The sequence below is a fragment of the Hemitrygon akajei genome, chromosome 9, assembly GCF_048418815.1.
Source record: "Hemitrygon akajei chromosome 9, sHemAka1.3, whole genome shotgun sequence".
In the NCBI taxonomy this organism is placed as follows: domain Eukaryota; kingdom Metazoa; phylum Chordata; class Chondrichthyes; order Myliobatiformes; family Dasyatidae; genus Hemitrygon; species Hemitrygon akajei.
The window spans coordinates 80,648,236-80,661,711 of NC_133132.1; positions in this window are offsets into that span (position 1 = coordinate 80,648,236).

Genomic DNA, 13,476 nt, shown 5'->3' on the forward strand with positions numbered 1-13,476 from the left:
AGCATTCAGCATCATTTAACCTCCTCGCTATCAAAATTGCTTCACTAACATCCACAAAAAACCGTTTTACTAGAAAGTTGCCAGAATTATTCAACAGGTTACACAGGATACCTTTCTTTTTAATCTTGCTCTCCAGATCCCCTTTGCAACCTTGTAATTTTCTGTTTTAAATTTCACATCTGCATCATTTTTACTGAGGAATAATACTTTATACTTAAAGTCCATACATTGAAATTTTTAGAACATTTAAGACTATTTATTCAGACCACGAGCAATTAAGAAATTCTTGACTTGGCTGTACTGTGAAAGAATTATAATACTAATCTTTATTTGTTGTTCTCGGTGTCCAGTTCTTGAGGCTATACTGAAAGCTACCTTTCCCATTTTGAACAGTGGTCATGGATCTGGTGTCATTCAGGATTTTGCACTGTCTCAAGGAGGTTTAGAGAACGTCCTTCCCACTGTTCTTCTGATAACTACTTACTGCCATAGTGCTCTGTGTTGGCAATTCTGGGATTAGACATGCATGCAATTTCACCTGCTCTATAATTGGTGCCTTCATTTTGGGGGAAGATAGCCTGGCAGAGGACACGTGTTAGTTTACTTAATCTGCTACGGGATTTGGTGAATATTATCTTGGAGGTATCCATTCACTGCTTTGAGGTTCCTTGTAGAGAAAGACAATTGTAACCTAGTAGACAACTCTGTCCTAGGTTGAGGTTGTGATCTCTAGCATTGCTTTCCTCAGGCAATGATGAACTACATTACTGATGCCTTGCTTCACTCTGACTTACCTCCTTAAATACTGAGGTCCTCCATTGGTCGGGGGTCAACCATGGATATTGTGTCCTTGTTATCTATGTGATATGCAAGCCAAAGCAGTATGATATGGAGACCAAGCTGTTGCTCATGCAGCAAGCTTTCCTTCTTCACACTGCTGATGAATCCAAAGGAACAACAGAGACCAATACAGTTTAGCACCAGCGGCATTGCAGGAGTCGCCAATCAGCATTGAACTCAATGTAAGACTTCCTTGACTGCAGCCCTGGATTTTCTAGGGGTTTATTCTTGAAGCCTTCCCCATAAGTGGTTATAGCTACAAGGCAATGGAGGTTTGACATCAGAGTTTACTGTCTAGATGAGCTGCCAACCATGGCTGACAAGCCCCACCAGCCCAAAGTGACTGGTTTTAAGGCACCAGTAACCTGCCTTTGCCCCTTCTCTTCTCAGTAGTACAGTTCCACTGGGCTCGGTAGCTAAGCCACACATGAAGGCCAGGAGCTGGACTTGGTTGTTAGAGGCTATTTGAGACTCATGCCTTTGGGAGTATTTAATAGGTAGTGGGATCTTACCCCACTATGACAACCTTTAGGACCCTCAAGTGGCCCAAGGGTATTTCATGTCCTGTGCTTGGAGAGTAGAGTGATGTTGAGCTTGATCTGTCTATGAGAATTCTGATGTTTCATGGCCTGAATGTTAATGTTATGTATGACTTTTATTCACTTGTGGAATGATTGTTGCATGCCTTGCAGTCCTGACTGAGTGGGGTTTGGTCCAGTGACAAGGATGTTCAAGGTGAACAACTGCAGAAGATTGGGCTCTGATGCCTAGCAACACAGCAGGATATATATGCACTAGAGGATGTACACACAAGTTCCTGTTGGTCCAGTTGAGCAATATTGATCTACTCTGTCTTGAAATCTCTCCTGTGACAACTTTCCTCAGTGCCAAACTTCCATTATGCGCGCTCCTACCTTGCCTCTCCTCCTCTGAACTGTGCCCTTTCCAGCTAGGATTTTCCACCTTTGTGGGGTGATTTTGCTGGGACCCAACAAACAGCCCAGAGAGTAGCAGGAGACTGTGATCTTGCAACAGAAGGTAACGCTGGGTAAATATCAAAAGTTTCTCCTGAGGTTTTCCTTGGAACAGATGTGAAATGATGGGTTGATGACTGGCAGGTGGAGAATTGGGGGAGCTTGGGTTGGAGGATTGGACCAAGGTGCAGGAAAGGAAAGGGAAGTTGAGAGGGTAGGAAATCACCCTCCCAATCCAGACTTTACTGCATCTTTTGAACTGGAGAAAAGGGAAATACCTGGTGAGATGGGATGGGGAGAGTGGGTATTAGGGTTTTAGGCAAGATGTAGAAGGTGAAGTGCTTCAGGGAATTTGGTCTTCCTAACATGACTAATAGAAATAACATGAATAATTAAGTCTAAGTGACTTGATTCACCCAATATCAGAAGATTGACCTGAGCTACAGTGTCAGATCGTGGTCCACACTAACTAAAGATGTCATAGTACCCCACCACTATAATTATTCATTCCAGAGCAGCAAGATCAGAATACTCACTAACGCCTCCACTACAGTGAATCTGTTCGTAATTATTCCTCAGGTTCTTCAGGGATTGTGCATTTCCACCCATTCTCATGACTCAAATATCAGCAACTATGTTACCAGTCAATCCTGTTGGACAAGATGGTTTCATTTCAAGTCTACTGATTTGTGTATCAATGAAAGCGCCGGTGACAGAGTGGCTGTAGCCAGTAGAAGGAGAGCTCTCTTGAGCCTTGATGTGGAGGATCCAACAAAACTTACTCTGTGGAGAAAAAAAAATCCACCCTCTATTTCTTAGAGCTGTGTGGATGGTCTAAGATAACATTTTGATTCAGTCTTTGTTCTTTGATTCATACAATGGTTGAAGTGGCTCAGCTACAGAAATCAAAAGGATTTACAGTAAATTATCTCTCCTTTCAATGAGATTCTGTTTCACGGCCATATAAATAAACAGACGATATTTGAGTAGTTTGAGACAAGTTCTTCTAAATATTATACTGCACCAGGTTTTTTATTTTAATACTTGTAGCATTACTGGCCAAATTACAGCAACTGAACATGTGACTGGTTCATTTAAAATCCATGACAAGTAGGCTTCCCATGGAAAATACAGCAACAGAATGCTTTCGTTAACTTGTCACCGACTACACAGTGAGGGGGCGGGTGATGTAATGGAGAAATATCAGACCTGATAAAGACTTTGCAGGAACACACACTGTTCATTCATTGAACTGATTGTTCAATGTTGAACCAAAGTGAAAAGTTTTGATAGAATGCAACTGCTGATGTCAGAAAGTAATACATCAGCATTAACTGCAGTACAATTGTGTCAGGTACAGGTTTCATGTGATGGGAAAAAGAGACCAGATTGCAATTTAATTTGGAGGACAGAGCTCCACTGTTTGTTCATGACAAAGTTGTTCCAATTTGTTCCTGATTTATTTTTTATTTGTTTTATCAAAAATTGCTTTCACCTTTCAGAGTTATCCCTGCCTATTCCCAGGGGAATAAACTTAAGTCCAGGCATTTGATAGTGACCTCTTATCATTTACAATTATTATTGAATTATGTATGTGCCCAATAACTAGCCTTTTGATTACTCTTTCCATTCTGCAAACTTGAATGATACTCCTTTCCAAAGCTTTAATCAGTGAATCCTGGATCTGGAAAACAGGAAATGGGGAAACTGCATGTGGGAACACATTCTTCCTGACCGTGAACAGCATAAGAGTGAACATAACCAATCATTCATGTAAACAGTTTCTGACAGAATCAGAATCATGTTTACTATCACTGACATGACAATAGGAACTGATCACATTTTACCATTGATCAAGGAGATTACATAGATTTCAGCTTTCAGCCAATTATGTACCATGATCCTAACAAAACTGATAGTAAAGCCTTGAAAACTATGGCCAAGTTATAAAATGATGTTAAAGGGTAACTGGAGCAACACATACAAAATGTGGAGGAACTCAGCAAGTCAAACAGCAGAGGAATAAACAGCTGATGTTTCAGGCTGAGACCCTTCTTCAGGACTGGAAAGGAAGGGGGAAGAACTCAGTTTAAGAAGGCGGAGGGAAGGAAAGAAGTACAAGCTGGCAGGTGACAGGAGAAATCAGATAGAGTGGGGGAGGGGAGATGAAGTGAGAACCTGGGGAGTGATAGGTGAAAGAGGCCAACGAAGAAGGAATCTGATAGGAAAGGAGAGTGCACCGTGGGGAGAAAGGGAAGGAGGAGGGGTGCCAGCTGGAAGTGATGGCCAGGTGATCAAAAGGGAAGAGGTAAGAAGGAATGGAAAAAGGGAGAAGGGGAATGCAGCAGAAATCACTGAAGTTAGAGTAATCAATGTTCATACCGTCAGGTTGGAGGCTACCCAGACAGGATATGAGTTATTGTTCCTCAGGCCTGTGGGTGGGCTCATCATTACCTTAAAGAAGACCATGGACTGACGTGTTGGAATGGAACTGAGAAGTAGAATTAAAATGAGTGGCCACTAGGAAATCCCACTTCTGTGGTAGACAGAGCAAAGGTGCTTGTTGAAGATAACTTCACAGCTTGTGTTGCTTAGTCCATGAAAGTTGTTTAATCTGTAAAAGGAATGACAAACTGAAACTCAATATTCATAAAATTCTTCTGGGAAAATATAATTAATTTATTGAAGCCATATTATAATTTTGTTTGCTGAGCACACGTAACAAGTGTTAACTGATTTGCAATAATTTATTTACACAAAATATTTTTAAAATATCTATAACTGAATTTTTTATTAATATACATGTTGAAAGGATTTGCTGTAAGCACATATCATGTACTACTTTTCATTGCTAATAGTATTCCTGTAGTTATATTGATGGATTGCTGTCTTCTGAGCACTCATCCATCTATATTCATGATAGCAATTATTGACATACTGCATAGGCACTCATTAATAATCGTTTGCAGTCAGTGGACAGCTTTTCTTCCATGCATTGCACTTGAAGCACGTAATAGTTAGTTATCTGTTGTGCCAAAAATAAACACATTTACTTCAAGAATGACATAAAAGTACAAAGACTGGAAAATATGATTCAGCATGGTTATTCAACCTATTTTACTATTGCCTTAACTTCAAAATCCAGTTCCATCGTTTATTGGTCCTGGTAAAATGTTATGTAGATAGACTGTAGAAAGGACTTCTGAAGTTAATTTTATTTATCTTTCATTGTTGAATATCCTGTCTACAGTTGCTATTTTAATATGGTAACAATATTCAGTTTGAATCTCTTAATGTCCTAGACTCTGAATGGTTATATTGTAGCTAGTGTGTAGACTTCATGGAGCACATCAAATGCCATGCACAGTACCTGAGGTGGTGGGAACTGCAGGTTTGGAGTATCAACATCACCTCGCTGCTCAGACTGTGACTTCGATACCTTGGCCACCACTGCTTCTGTCGTGACTTCCACTGGTCCCTATTTTTCCACCTAGTGGATGCAAATGGCAGGTATGTTGATTGGATCAGACCTTTTGGATTATTTATTTTTATTTAGAGATACAGGGTGGAACAGGTCCTTCTGGCCCAACGAACCACACCGCGCAACAACCCACCTATTTAACACTAGCCTATTCACAGGACAATTTACAATGACCGATTAACCTAATAACCGATACATCTTTGGACCGTGGGAGGAAACAGAAGCAGCTGGAGTAAACCTGTACGGTCACAGGGTGAACATAGAGACTCCTTACAGATGACACTGGAGTTGAACTCTGAACTCTGGCCGAGCAGTGACAGCATCGTGCTAACCACTACACTGTTGTGCTGCTGTTAACATCTAAAATACCTCGAATAAGATTCATCCTAAACAATTACTGTTAATGCTCAAAGCAAGGTGAAAATGTATTGAAATGTTGGTAAATGTAGGAGAATGGCTCAATGGGGTCTGATTGGGTTCAGTTTAAAAGGTCATGATAGGAGAAAGGAAATGTTGTGGACAAGTTCTTCCAAACTCATTGACACACCGCTGTGATTTTTACTTTTGGAATATTAACTCTTAGTTAAAAGGAACATAGGTTCAATATTGTAAAAAATAGTGTTAGTGTCAACATTAGGAGGTTTTTCACTGATTTTTAGTACTCAACCAGGAACGCCTTCTGGGCTAGATGCCTTTCATGGGTTCATCCTCTCGAAGGATGCTTAGGTATTTGCCTCAGAGGAGATGTGGGAATGTCATGCTTCTCCCTATCAAACCCTGTATAAAAGACACTGAGCTCATCTGAGAATGATGGGTTGTTGTATCCCGTGTTAACCGATCTTGTCTTGTAGAAAGTAATATTGTGAAAACCCTGCCACAGCTCTCGAGTGTCCATCTCTGAATTCGCTTTAGTCCAAAAATGCCTCCGTGCACTTGCAATAGACTTCTGGAGGTCATGCTTGGGCTGTGAGTCACCAGTCCTAAACAGTACAGATCTAGTCCTCAGCATATTATGAATCTCCTAGCTAATCCAGGACTTCTGTTTGCGGAAGATTCAGAGTGTTTCTGTGGGTACATAGTCATCCACGCATGTCTATGTTAGTGACATCTATGGCATATTCTTACAGGCCCACTGATTATCTGATGAACTGATTATGGTTCAATCCAGCAACTCGAAGCAGTCCAAAATGCACTTGTCCAGCTTTTCATAGTCCTCTTCATCAGTGTCACATTCTTCAGTCTGCGCCTGTTCTCTGGCAGAAGAAGCACAGCCAGCTGGTTGGATTTACCAAATGCTGGGAGTGATTGAGCAGTTGGTATAGCATTGGTCAAGTATGTTGGGTCCTCTGGTGTTGCAAATATGTACTGGTGATAGAGATTTCTTCAAGCTAGTCTGAATAAAGTCTACAGTTACGATGTGACAAGCGTTGGGCATGTCTCCTCATTCTTACTAGGGAGATTGTTCCTAAGTGCTAACTTGTTGTCTGCCTGAGGTATGATGTAGTCTGCAGTCAGGATGAAGGCAGAGAACACAGTTGGTAGGTAGAACGATTGGCACTTCACTTACAGATGTCCTAGGAAAGGGACAAGATTGGCACATAAAAGTTTTTAAAAATATGTGCAGCACGATGAGTTTTTCGTACATCTGAATCTACTGACCTCTCCCTTACCTGATGTTGCTGCAGGGTCCATACAGTGCATTGATAAACCCTTGGGCTGGAGGGTCATGTCACAAGATTTTAGGGCGAGCTGTGTCTCTGTGAAGCAGTACGCACAGTTCCTCATGTTCCTCTGGTAAAGTAATCTTGCTTTCAGGTCTTTTATCTTGTTCTCCAGCAATTATACATTGATCAGAAAGATGCTGAGAAGGCAGGGTTCTCAAGCCTCAGTACTTCAGGCTTACCAAGGTCCTCCATGGTGACAGTGCACTGGATGCAGAGAGAATCAGGAATGACAAAATACAGCTAAGCAAGCAAAACCTGAAGAAAATTATTCCATGCAAATTAACCTTCAGGCCTCAACAAGTGTGTGCTCCGTTGTCTTAGCTTTCCAAACTTCTGTGTGCCTCAGCACATATCTATTTATATTGGTCCGGGTGAAAGTCTTGGCCTTTCCCTCCATAAATGCTGCCTGACCTGCTGAGTTCCTCTGGCATTTTGTGTTTGTTACTCAAGATTTCCAGTATCTATAGCCTCTCTTGTCACCCAATTTATCAGCCCTTAAAGTTACGCAGTTAAATTCAAAAGCCATGTAATCAATTTTTCATGAAATATTCAGATTTTTATTGATTAAGCATTCAGGTTTTGGTACAGTCTTTGACGTGTTTGCTTTTCATTAAATAGTCCCGCAGTAAATGCTGATAACCACAGTTGAATGAAAGTGTATCACCCATTGCAATCTTCTGAAAGTGAGGACTATTCCTCTTACTTCTGTGCTAAGAATTGTTTTCAGTTCCAGGGGACTGAAATCTGTTTGCCTTGAATCCAAAAATTAATTATTAAAATGCATTTCCAGATGTAATTTAATGTCCTGACTGACATGAAACTGCTTAAAACCAATAAACCCGATCTGCCCTTTCTAAGGAAACATCTATCTTTGAGAAGAGGAGACGAGGAAGCTTCATAAAATATATGTGAACAATTATTGATTTTTAAAAAAACTGTAATGGTCTTCTGAGGAAAATCTCAGTTTGGCTTATTTTTATGACTTGCGGGCAATGGACATTATTGTCATTGAATTCAAAATGCATGATGTATTGTGCAATCATGATAATGAATATATTAGTTAAGCATAATGAGGATGCTCAGACCATTTGGAAGACAGTATAAATTAAGAGTTTGAAAAAGAAAGGTAAACTGTTACTTATTCCAAACAAATATATGAAATTAACAAGAATATTACAAACAGAAGCTGAAACAGGCTTCTGTTTCAAGCTCATTGCCTATTCAATACTGCCATGGCTAACTTTTTCACTGCATCAACCTCACAGCATTGATCCTTCTTAATGTCCTCTCAGTGTCTTTTTCTTAGTACAATCTGTAACTGAGCCTTCAAACGTTCTTGAGGAGAAAATTCTAAATATTCACTGCTATGTAGATTAAGGCATTTTAAATTATTTCTCTCCTGTCAAGTCAACCCCTTACTGTGACCCCTGCTTCCACTTGTCACATCCACAGGAAACATTATTTCCATGACTAAGCTGTCAGCCTTGCAGGAATTTTGCATATTTCAATAAGATCATCTTTCATTCTTCTGAACTATAAAAAGAACAAGCCCAATCTAGTTAAACCCTCCTCACGTGAGAAACGAGGCATCCCAGGAATTAATCTGGTGAACCTTCGCAGTGCTGCCTCTTTTGTTGGCCTATCATAGGTGAGATAGAGAGGACAGATGTGGATACAGTATTCTAGGTGTAGTCTCACAGGTGCCCTTTATAATTATAATAAAATGCCTTTACACCCACATTCCAAATCCATTTCAATAAAGGCCAATATACCATTTGCTATTGTAATTGTTTGCTATCAAGAAGTTGGAAAGGCAAAAACAAATCAGAAACCTTTACAGTCCTGTCATTTGAAGATGCAAAACTCAGCAGTGCTCTCTCTGAAATTGCTGTGAACTTGACAACAAGAAATTTAAAAAAAACATAATTTAATTGCTTAACATGAAAAGTATTTGTCTTAATATATTGTCTAGACAGCAGTTGGAGGGTTGTGTTCAGTTCTGTGCGCTGTGCTGCAGGAAGGATGTAATTAGGGAGAGAAAGTGCAGAAAAGATTCACAATGTGGGTGCTTGACACTGGATTCACACTGGAGGGCTTGAATTGTAAGAGGAGATTGGATAGACTCGCTCTACTTTCCCTGAACCACAGAAAGCTTCGGGTGAGCTTAAAGAGCTTTATAAAATAGAAAGTGACAAAGATAGGGAGCTAGTCACAGAGATTTTTCCCAGGCTTTGGGAGTCCAAAAGTAGAAGGCCTAGGTTTAAGGTGAGAAGGGAAAGATTTGGAGGAGACCCCGGGGGGCAAGTTTTTCAAATGAAGGGTGGTGGGTATATGGAATGAGCTTCTAGAGGAAGTGGTAGAAGTAGTTACAATTACAGCTATAGGGCAGATTCATGGACAGGGGAAGTTTAGAAGGATATGGACTAAATGCAGGCAACCAGGACATCACAGATGATTTGAGCCGAAGAGTTTGCTTCTGTGCTCTATGGCTGTATGGATACCGACTCAATAACTTTATGTATACAAGGTCCTTCTGAATACCAATACTTTTTAGTATTTATAAGTAAGATTAATATTTATTACATTTTATAGAACTAACTAAATCAAATTTACACTATATTGTATATAAATACATTGTGTAAATAAAAATTTATGGAATACAACCTCCAATAATGGAAATAAATGTATTTTCTATATGTTGGAGGGTGAAGCTTTCACCAGAATAACACTAAGACTTCATCTGTAGGAAAAGTTGAATCAGGATTTGGAATAGTCTGCAGAGGAAACCTCTGCAATCTTCAAGCACTGATGGCTTGGAGTAGACCTGAACAGGCCCAGGGCAGCGCTTTATAGTGTTATAGGTGAGTAATTAAGATGGAATTCACACTTATGAGCAATGCAATTTTGCTGCTATCAGCCATTGTGCAAATATCTTTCGCATTTCTTGGCCTGTACAAAAACATAAATCAGCATGATTAGAATTTCTGATGAAAATGCCCTCTGTTACTTTCCCACATCTTTGGCTTCCAGCAGTGCCTCAATTATCTAGTTTCTTTAAGAACAATTTCAAAGTAATCACTTACCAATTTTTGGTGGGTTATATAGAGAAAAGTCAGAATATGTTGAGTTCTCTTCTTAGTCTATTTAAATGAAAATGAAATTATTTGTCTTTACTTTTCATTTCACATACTTCAGAATGAAGGACTTGCTTCATTGATCTCAAAAATAAGGATCACTCAGCCTGAGGTAATTTTCATAACCAAAGAAAAAATATTTTTACTGCAACAGAAGAAATTCACAAACCTTTCTCTGATTAAAATGTTGTAAATTTAGTGTCTTCTGAAATAATGAATAATGTAATGAAAGGACTAGGAAAGAAGATGAACTAGCAATATGGAGAAAATCTAGCATAAACATTGAAGACGAGTTACAAGAATTAATATATTTATAAAACAGATGAAAAGACAAATGATTGAAACAGACATGGAGTACTCTCCAGGATCATTTCAAGGTATTAAAAGAAGCAATTAAAGAAAATAGGATTAAACATTTTAAAAAAGCTGCACTTACTGGAAATCTTAAATAAAAACAAAGATCCTGGAAATACTTGCCATTTAGGTAGCATCTAAGGAGAAAGGAACTGAGTTCACATTTCAGGTAATAATACTCTTTATTTTGGATGAGGAAAGAAGAATCAGAATCAGGTTTATTATCACCAGCATGTGATGTGAAATTTGTTAACTTAGCAGCAGCAGTTCAAAGCAATACCTAACCTAGCAGAGAGAGAAAAAATAAATAAAATAGTAATAATAATAATAAATAAACAAGTAAATAAATTACTTATGTTGAAGAGATTTAAAAATCGTGCAAAAACAGAAATACTGTATATTAATAAAAGGTAAGGTAGTGTTCAAAGATTCAATGCCCATTTAGGAATCGGATGGCAGTGGGGAAGAAGCTGTTCCTGAATCGCTGAGTGTGTGCCTTCAGGCTTCGGTACCTCCTACCTGATGGTAACAGTGAGAAAAGGGCATTCCCTGGGTGCTGGAGGTCCTTTCTGAGACACCGCTCCCTAAAGGTGTCCTGGGTACTTTGTAGGCTAGTACTCAAGATGGAGCCGACTAGATTCACAACCTTCTGCAGCTTCTTTCAGTCCTGTGCAGTAGCCACTCCACACCAGACAGTGGTGCAGCCTGTCAGTATGCTCTCCACGGTACAACTATAGAAGTTTTTGAGTGTACTTGTTGACATGCCAAATCTCTTGAAACTCCTAATAAAGTATAGCTGCTGTCTTGCCTTCTTTATAACTACATTGATATGTTGGGACCAGGTTAGATCCTCAGAGATCTTGACACCCAGGGACTTGAAGCTGCTCACCCTCACCACTTCTGATCCCTCTAGGAGGATTGGTATGTGTTCCTTCGTCTTATCCTTTCTGAAGTCCACAATCAGCTCTTCCGTCTTTCTGACGTTGAGTGCCAGGTTGTTGATGCGGCACCATTCCGCTAGTTGGCATGTCTCAGTCCTGAAAATCAGAGTAGTAATCTATGCGTGGAGCCTAAAGAGATGGCAGAAATTTTAAATGGATCCTTTGCATCTGTATTTACTGGGGAGATGGACATGAAGTCTATAGATGCGAGGCAAAGCAGCAGCAAGGTCATGGATCCTATACAGATTACAGAGGAGGCGTTTGCTGTCTTGAGACAAGTTAGGGTGGATAAATCCCCAGGGTCTGATAAGGTGTCCCTTGAACACAGTGGGAGGCTAGTGCAGAAACTGCAGGGGCCCGAGCAGAGATATTTAAGACATCCTTAGCTACAGGTGTGATGCTGGTGGATCTGAGGATAACTACTGATGTTCCGCTGTTTAAGAAAGGGTTTAAGACTAAGTCGGGAAATCATTGGCCTGTGAGACTGACATCAGTACTGGGTAAGTTATTGAAAGTTACTCTAAAGGACCGTATATATAAGTATTTGGATAGACAGGGACTGATCAGGGATAGTCAACATGGTTCTGTGTGTGGTACATCAATTCTAACCAACCTTTTTCAAGGAAGTTACGAGATTTTTCGAGTTTTTCGAGAAAGTTACCAGGGAAGTTGATGAAGGCAAGGCAGTGGATGTTGTCATGGACTTTAGCAAAGCATTGGAGGTTGGTCAGGAAACTTGGCCTTCAAGATGAGATAGTAAATTAGATTAGACTTTGGCTTTATGGGAGTTGCCACTCTAACTGGAGGCCTGTGACTAGTGGTGTGCTGGGTCCATTATTGTTTATCATCTAGATGAATGATCTGGATGATAATGTGGTAATTTGGATCGACAAATTTGCAGATGACACCAAGATTGGGGATACAGTGGACAGTGAGGAAGCTATCAAAGCTTGCAGCAGGATCTGGACCAGCTGGAAAAATGGGCCAAAAAATGGCTGATGGAAGTTAATACAGACAAAGATTTTAGTAGAAGAGCGAAATCTGGGAATACAGATCCATAATTCACTGAAAATGGTGACACAGGTAGAGAGGATCGTACAGAAAACTTTTGGCAGATTGGACTTCATAAATCAATGTATTGAGTACAGGAATTGAGATGTTATGTTGAAATTGCATAAGACATGATTGAGGCCTAATGTGGAATATTATTTCCAATTTTGGTCATGTACCTACAGGGAAGATGTAAATAAGATTGAAAGAATGTACAGAAAATTTACAAGGATGTTTCTGGGACTTGAGGATCTGCATTATAGGGAAAGTTTGAATAGATTAGAACTTTATTCCCTACAATTTAGAAGATTTGATAGAAGTATACAAAATTATGAGGTGTATAGGATAAATGTAAGCAGATTTTTTCCATGAGGTTGGGTGAGACCACAACTAGAAGTCATGGGTTAAGGGTGAAAGGTGAAATATTTAATGGGAACGTGAGGGGGAATTTCTTCTTCAGACAGTGTGGAGTGAGCTACCAGCGCAAGCGGTGGATGCTGGTTCAATGTCAACACAGAGAAATTTGGATAGGTACATTTGGAAGGGGGTATGGAGGGCTATGGTCTGGGTGCAGGTTGATGGGACTAGGCAGATTAATGATTTAGCATGGACTAGATGGGCCTAAGGGCCTGTTTCTGTGCCTTAGTGCTCTATAACTGTATGACTTTAGGGATAGACAGGAGATGTAGCCTAACTATAGCCAATTTGCTGAGGATTCAACAGGTTAGCTGTTGCCAGCTGAAGTTGAATAGAGGCTATGAGTCACTGTGCCTTTAACTTCACAGGAAGACTGGTCTATATATCACTTTGTGACTGGATGGATCTGCCTACAATAGGCAGCAGATTTTAGAAATCAGTTCCTTTAAAAGCCGCAATGTCTAGATTCATTGCCGCCCAATGTCTGGAGATAAAGTTCTGCTGTTGGAAGGGTTGACTCTTCTGGCTGGAGCCCTATTCTCCATCTTCTTTTGGCCCTTT